This window comes from Octodon degus, unplaced genomic scaffold (assembly GCF_000260255.1).
Source record: "Octodon degus isolate 3935 unplaced genomic scaffold, OctDeg1.0 scaffold00010, whole genome shotgun sequence".
Taxonomy (NCBI): Eukaryota; Metazoa; Chordata; class Mammalia; order Rodentia; family Octodontidae; genus Octodon; species Octodon degus.
The window spans coordinates 17,786,529-17,794,366 of record NW_004524586.1 but is presented as its reverse complement, the minus strand read 5'-3'; the positions used below and the strand labels follow the sequence as shown (position 1 = coordinate 17,794,366).

The window sequence follows — 7,838 nt, the reverse complement described above, 5'->3', positions numbered from 1 at the left end:
TGTGTGTGTGTGTGTGGCCAGCTCAGCCCACCAGGGGGCGGGGCTGGCTGGCATGTGGTGCTGGGGGATTGAACTGCGGTTCCTGTGCTTTGCTTAGCTTAAGCTTGTTCTAAGTAGGTGCTTTAGACTGGTGAGCCATCTCACCAGCCCCTTATATAACAATTTTATAATAACTTCTGTGGCTAGAATATAGGTGTAGTCATCCCACTGATGTAGTTATTAAGATTTTTTCTTCTAAAATTGTTAGGTTTCTTATATAATTTTCTTGTTATATTATATAATAACTGCAATCTTTTAAAAAACTAATGAGTACCCCCAGTGGGAGAAAGGTTTGCACACTTCCTCTAAGTGGATCCTTCAGTCTGCAGGTAGCAGCATGCTTGATGATGGGTTTTCAAACTACAGGGAAAGCGTAGAAATTTTCTTAGAGCATCAGTTTTACTTGTTATTACATACACCGAAATATTTTTGAATTATGACCAATCCAGAAATGCCAGAAAATAAAATACAAGATGTACGTTAATTTTAAAACTCAAGTACTGGGCTTCAAAGGCTATAATCTTGAGCGAACAATGTGACATTTTGAAATGTAAGCCAGGCATCCTGGATTTCATTATAATTCCTTCACTGAGTTTTAGATACTCGAGTCTGTGATTTTGTTCTTCATTATGTAAGTGAAATTTAGAGCATAGTTTTTGGTGAAGTAAACTGCATAGAAAATTTCACATCTGGTAACTATATTGCTTGCTGAATTTTTGCAAAGGGAACTCACCTATACATTCCAAACCCAGCTCAAGAAACAGAATAATATCACCACCACGCTGGACCCAACTTTTCACATTCTTTTTACTTTCTGCTCTAACACTGCCAGAATAACCACTGCCTAACTTCCAGTAGTATAGGTTAGTTTTGCCTAGTTTTGGACCTTGTCTAAGTGAAGCCGTGTGGTATACACTTGTTTGGGTCCAGCTTATCTTTCTCAATATTAATGTTGTATGATTAATCTATATTGTTAGACAGAGTTGGAAATTCCTTTTCTCATTGCTATTTCATTGTGTGAATAGACCGCCATGTACTTATTTCACTGTTGATAAGCGTATTGGTAATTTTCAGGCTATTATAATTTTTTTTTTTTGAGACAGGGTCTCACTACACAGTTTGGGCTGGCCTTGTACTTACTTTTGTAGCCCCCAGGCTTGGACTTGCAGTGACTTCAGACTATTATAAATAATACTTTTATGAGCATTTTGCTTTGTGTCTTTTGGTGAACACCTTCTTGTAGTGCTGTTGAATATGTATACGAAGGGCAGTAGTGGTGGTGGACCTACGGCATGTGTGCTGCAGCAGACCACTTGTCATCATTGGAAGCTCTAGAAGGTTCGCTGTCACAGATGTAGGGGCTGAACTGCCGAATTATGAAGTTTGTGTATGCCCATCTTTGGCTAGATATGACTGCAACTTTAAACAGTTTTTAAAGTTGCAATTTATGCTTTCATGAACAGTATATGAGAGTTATGGTCCCTTTTTTTTTTTTTCGCTGATATTTGATGTGGTTTTCTTTTTGTCTTTCTAGTTTTAGACTTGCCAGGGTCTGTTTGGTGCATCTCACTATAGTCCTAGTTTGGATTATGCTTTTTTTTTTTTAAATGCTTAATATCTTAGAAAAGATTCTGCTTTACAATTTGGATGTATAAATTTTTAGAATTATTCTCAGATTGGGGAAGACATTTGTCATTTTTTATGTATGGCAAGTGAGAGCTAGAGAAGAAACCCATTATAACTTGTTATGTTTATTTAGAAATAGAAGCTAGACATGGTGGTATGTGCCTATAATCCTTGCACTTGGAGGCTGAGGCAGGAGTGTGTCCAGCCACAGTGGAAAACACAGTGAGCTCTTGTTACAAAAAAGGCAAAGGTGCTTAATATTAGAAAATCAATAAATGTTTACCATATTAATGAATAAAAAAGAAGCATCATTTGAAAATTTCAGTAGAAGTAGAGAAGTCATTTGGTGGAAGTCAATACTCAACTCTGATTAAAACCTTGACCAAAATTAGGATTAGAAACTTTTTAGACCTATGTAAATGGTATATTTGAAAATAAAATTTTAGAAGAATCCCTTAAAAATCAAGATCAGGGTAAATATTATCTTTTTGAATATGCTGGCAGAGAACAAAGGTTAGATGTTGGATAGTATGAGACCAAATTGTCTCTCTTTTTATTTTTTGCAAGTTTATAAATATTTGCCAAAATTAAGGTATATCATACCAAATGGAAATTGAAGGTAAATTATTTTCTTTTTCCAGATTGGAATTAAAAAAGGACTTTATTGAGGGCCAGAGGATGGAAATACAAAAATCAAAAGCTTATGTAGCATTTAATGAACCTTCCACCCTCTGTCCAGTGAGAGCTGGATGTTATTTGTACATTTTCTAAGGGTCCTGATCTGCTCATGACGTCTTTATACAAGGGGCAACTGAGGGGCAGATTCCTTAAGTTGTCTTGGGAGAACTCTCATCAGGGCAGGAGTAAATATTCACGTCGCCTACTTCTTTCCCTGCTGCTTTATGTGTACTACAAAGTAATCACTGCATGCAATGGTGCGGCCTGCAATTTGTGAAAAGAAGCTCTAGAAGCCCACTTTGCCATCTTGGCACTGGTCCAGGTCCTTCATGATTTTGTCCACAGCCAGAGGGTCTTTTTGATTTTCTGAAAATCCAGGGAGCTCCTTTTCCATGAGTACTCTCAGGTCCTCCTTTGCTAAGTAGCATTTGTCCCCAGCAAATCTGTGAAATGTAAACATCATGGTTTGCACGGCATGTCCTATTAGGGAGGGCATCTTGGTGAGGTCTATTGAAACCTTAGTGCGGAGGCACAGCAGATGCGGGGCGAGCGGGGGTGCGGTGGTGGTCTGAAGGTAAATTATTTCTAAGACAGCTTCACCAGGAGGCTACCAGAATATTAAGATGCAAAACTAATTAACATATTTTTACGTACTAGTAACATACTCTTAGGAAATGTAGTTTTTCAACAACTTTCTAATTGACCAATATTTTAAAATGTCATTACACTAATCAGAAAGAACTTGAGAGTACATCCAACAAAATATGGAGAAGTCCTATATATGGAGATGTGTGCGTCAAAAGATATTATAGGAGACTTCATACGCCTGTAATCCCAGCACTCTGGGAGGCTAAAGGAGGAGGATCAAGTTCAAACTCAGCATAGGCAACTAGGTGACTTAATGAGACCTCCTCTCTAAATAAATACATAGGCCTGGGGATGTTGCTTGGTGCAAAGACCCTGGGGTTCAATCTCTAGGGCCATGATAAAACAGAACTTCACAGGCAATTGAACTCAGTCTTATCTTATAAAGATATTAGTTCTGTCCAGTTTACCTACAGATTTAATGTAATCCCAATAAAAACAGTGTGAGGACAAGTGGTATCAACATGGAGGAAAATCTTATGAATTGGATTTCTATCTTACTGCATTTTAGAAAGTTAATTCCGAATGAGTTAAAGACTTCAATATAACTTTGGAAAATTATACATGGAGATTTACTTCTAACCTTTGAGTAGGAAATACAGGAACTTTTCCCACAAAGGTAAACAGTAAATAAAAAAAGTAAATTCTATTTTTGTAGATGTACCATGTTTAGAACATACTTGACAAAGGATTAAATCCTGGAGAAAACTTCTTCAAATTGGTGAAAAAAAAATAAAGCTAATAGAAAAATAATATATAGACAGTGGATATTTTGCAGAAGAGGAAACTTACCAGCAAATAAAGTCATAAGGTGCTCTTTGGTAACCAAGGAAAAACAGTAAAAGTATCATTTTACATTTAGAGGCTTGAGAATAATTAATGGATGACCATGGAAGGATTATGGGTAAATGGAAACTCTCACATTTCTGGGGAAAAGTTCAAATTAGTATATTAATTTTGAGAAGTAATTTGGTGTTACCACGAAAGTGTGAAAATTTGTATCCATATAGACCAATAGATTCTCTGCTAAGGGTTGAGCCCTGAGGATCTCTTGTGTGGGGATACCAGGAAGGTGAGGATGTTCCTAGCTACCCTGTCTGCACACATCCACCATCAGGAGACTGGCTGGATAAGTTATGGTTTCTTCATGTGGGAGGTTATAATACAGATGCTTTTTATGAGCCAGGTAACCCTACAAAAAGTTGAAAAGCATTTGAATATATCTAACCTACCAAATATTACAGCTATACCGCACAACACGCCGTCCAGAATTGCTTGTTTCTGCTTTTGACTGGAACCTTATGAATTGGATTTCACACTGCTGCTGCCCTCCTGGGGGTGCAGACAAACCATTTGGTATTCTTCTAGCTCAGGAAAATACAAAGATGGAAAATTCAAGGCAGGATTTCCCCTGAATGTGTATCGTTTTCACACCTTCAAAAAGTTGAAAAATCATTAAGTAGAACTATCATTAAATCAGGGACCGTTTTGTTCAGCAGTAGCAAAATGTGAGTCATAGCCACTTACAAATTAATATATCTCAGTAACATAATGTTTAATGGAACAGTAAGTCTTAGGAAATAATAGTTTAATGCCATTGTTACAATGTATTATCATTGTTTCAGCAAAACCAACTATGTAGGAGTTCATAATATGACGTTAAATCACTTTTAGAGTCACAGGAATAATCAACACAATTAGTGGGGCCAGCTACAGGCAGGCTCACTGGTGTTAGTAATATCTTGGTACCTGTTTATTGCTTTCTTGGGTATGTGTTCTGGATGTTCTTGCAATATCAAATTTTATGATAATGCTGAAGAAACAATTTCCTAATAAGTAGCTTTCAAATATATAGTCATCAATTAGAAGATGCAACATAGGAAGAGAACTTCCTAGAACAAATGCTCCGAATCTCACAGCAAATGTGCAAAATCTATGCAAAGAGAACTTTGAAAGGTTAACAAGAGCTGCAAAAGGAGACATGAACAAATGAAAAGGAATAACTTGTTAGAACAATTTGCTCTCATTTCTCCCTGGATCTTTAAACTGTACATTTTGCAAATATTTTAATGTTTATAAAATTTGAAAAACTGAGAATTCTTGTTGTCTTAATCTTTTTTTTTTGGTGGAACTGGGGATTGAACTCAGATCCTTGCATTTGCCAGTCAAGCGCTTATCCTACTGAGCCATCTCCCCGGCCCCAGTCTTAATCTTTAAGGAAAAGAATAAAGAGCAAAACCAGGCACAAAAGTTAATATAAACTACAAATGAACACATAAGTTACAAATATTAAAAAGCTAACAAATTCCATAGATAGCATCAACTTCAAAAATTAAGACAAACAATATTTTTTAAAATCAACTGCTTGATATACCTGTTACCTTTCTCCCTATAGTCTTTGACAAGATACTTTTATAGTAATTTTTTAAAATTTATGTATTTGGTACAGGGTCTCACTATATGGTTCGGATTTGTATTGACCCTCCTGTTTTCAGCCTCCCCAGCACTGGATTACAGGCATGGCCACCACTCTGGGACTCTTAGCTGGCTCAGCATGCCCCGGGGGTGGGGCCAGTGTGGCATGTGGGACTGGGGATTGAATACTGGTCCCTGCACTTGCCAAAGCAGGCGCTTAGTTGGCTGAGCAATCTCACTGGCCCTTTATGGTATTTTCTATGGGGAAAGTTGGAAGATAATTTAGTTTTGATTGCTTTTTATGTGTTATGTACATTTTAGAAGAAGTTCAGCTTTGCAATTCATTGTTGGTGAAGTCATGTACAGTTTTGGCTGAACCTGTCATCAAATTGCCTTTCTGTGTGAACAGCGAAACTATAAATATATTATTTCAAGCTTTCTTAGGCTAGAGCAATCATAAGTATAGTACTTATTAAATTGAGGATACTTGTTAACTGGTTTGTTACTGATGTCTTCATAATAGTGGCAATCATGAGTTTTATTTTATGTAAGTCAGTGTTTTATGAAAACTTAGCAAAGTTTAATATTTTCTCCAGGTGCTCATATAACTCACTCTTCACTAATTAAATTACCAAGTCTACGAGCCTGTTTATTCTACTTGAAATTTACCTTTTTCTCTCAAGTGGTAGCTTTTGGCTAGATCTGAAGTTTTTTATGGCTTGCCCCTTGATGTTAGCACAATTTCTCCTGCTTTCTTTGTTCATTTTTTACTCATTCTTATATCTAGCCCAATGATTCTTTAATGAGTAAATGGAAAGCCTTTATATGCCTACATCAGGAATCTGATGTTGAAATTTTTTTATTTTACTGAACTACTCTGAAATTGTTTTTCTAAATTGCAGTTTAAATTGTACAACCTTTGGTAACTTTTGACATAGCATAAAATTCATTCTTTAAAATGTGAACAATTCAGTAACTTTGCAGCATATCCAAATCATCACCACTATCTAATTTTAGTTAGAAACATTTTCATCACCTCTAAAAGAAGTTTCATCCCTACTAGTAGCTCCTGGCAACCTCTAACCGATTCTCTATCTTTGTGGAATTGTTAATTTTGGACCTATCATATGAATAGTATTGTGTACTATGTGGTCTTTATTAACTGTGGCTTCCTTTCAAATCACAATAGCATATTTTAATTTATTTATTGGATACAGGGTCTCACTACGCAGCTCAGACTCAATGATCCTCTTGTCTCAGCCTCTCCAGTGCTGGGATTATAGGTGTGTGCCACCACACCTGGGTTTGGAGCTGGCTCAGTGTGCCCAAATTCTGGGGCTTGCACATCATGGGATACCAGGGACTGAGCTTGGGTCCATGTGCTTGCCAGGCAGGGGCTTAAACCACTGAGGTATGTCCCCAGCCCACAAAAGTATATTTTAAAGTCTTTAAAATGTTATCCTCTTAGCTGGGAGTGGTAGTGCATGCCTGTAATCCCAGCATTCCGGGGCTGAGGCAGGAGAGGACTGCTGAGATTTTGAGATCAGCCTGGGCTACAAAGTGAGCTCAAGGCCAGCCTGAGCTGCATAGTGAGACCCTGTCTCAAAAAAGAATGAAATGAAAGGAAAAGACCAACCCCTCAAGCTCCCCTAAACAGTTTTCTACACCACAGATCCTGGTGCTCTGGGATGAACAAACTTGCTCACTAATATAGACTCTTAAAAGTAAATCCAAGTTAATGTGAGTGTTTAAAATGTTCTATCTAACATAAGAGAGAACTTCAAGAAGTATGTTTAACTCTTGCTGACCCTACAGTTAGTCAGTAACCTCAGGCAGCAGGGATAATAGAGGTGATATTTGCTGAGCTTCATCCAGAATGTATTTTAAGAACTTAGTAATACAATATTTTTAAAGACTGCTGGCACATCACCTCTTGTAATAGTCATGTTATTGTATGCTTGACTACAAATGCACAGTCAGGTTACAATCACCCAGAATTTATTTTATTGAAAGCCAAAGCTGTACTTGACCTATTTTTGTGACTGATTTAATTTCAGATGGATTTTGACAAAGTTAAAATTTAGTTTTCTGTATAGCAGATGTACATAATAATAGTACATAATAATGGCATACACAAAACTATTTGCTATTGTAGAATTTGCAGTAGTAGTAGTATTTGGTGCTGCATTAATTGATTTTTCAATTAAATTTATATGTTTTCTGTTATTTTGGTTAATTCTCCATGAGCTGTTTGGGGCAAATAAGTTACGTTTGTCTTTTTAATCTTGATAGTTTTCCAGGCAGTCATAAAAGTTGATCAAATCAAATAATTAATGTGATGATTTCCTGAATTTGTCTTGCCCTCTTTCCTCATCCATCTTTCTTTCCTTTTTCCTTCCTTCCTTCCTTCCTTCCTTCCTTCCTTCCTTCCTTCC

At 36.8% G+C, this 7,838-nt stretch overlaps 1 protein-coding gene and 1 pseudogene across 3 annotated transcripts in view; one reads left to right on the top strand and one right to left on the bottom strand.

Annotated features, from left to right (window-relative positions):
• Fank1 (fibronectin type III and ankyrin repeat domains 1) overlaps positions 1 to 7,838 on the top strand; it is a 166,442-nt gene that overhangs the window by 65,937 nt on the left and 92,667 nt on the right. The gene's annotated exons all lie outside the window — the stretch shown is intronic.
• LOC101577092 lies at positions 2,538 to 2,839 on the bottom strand (annotated as a pseudogene).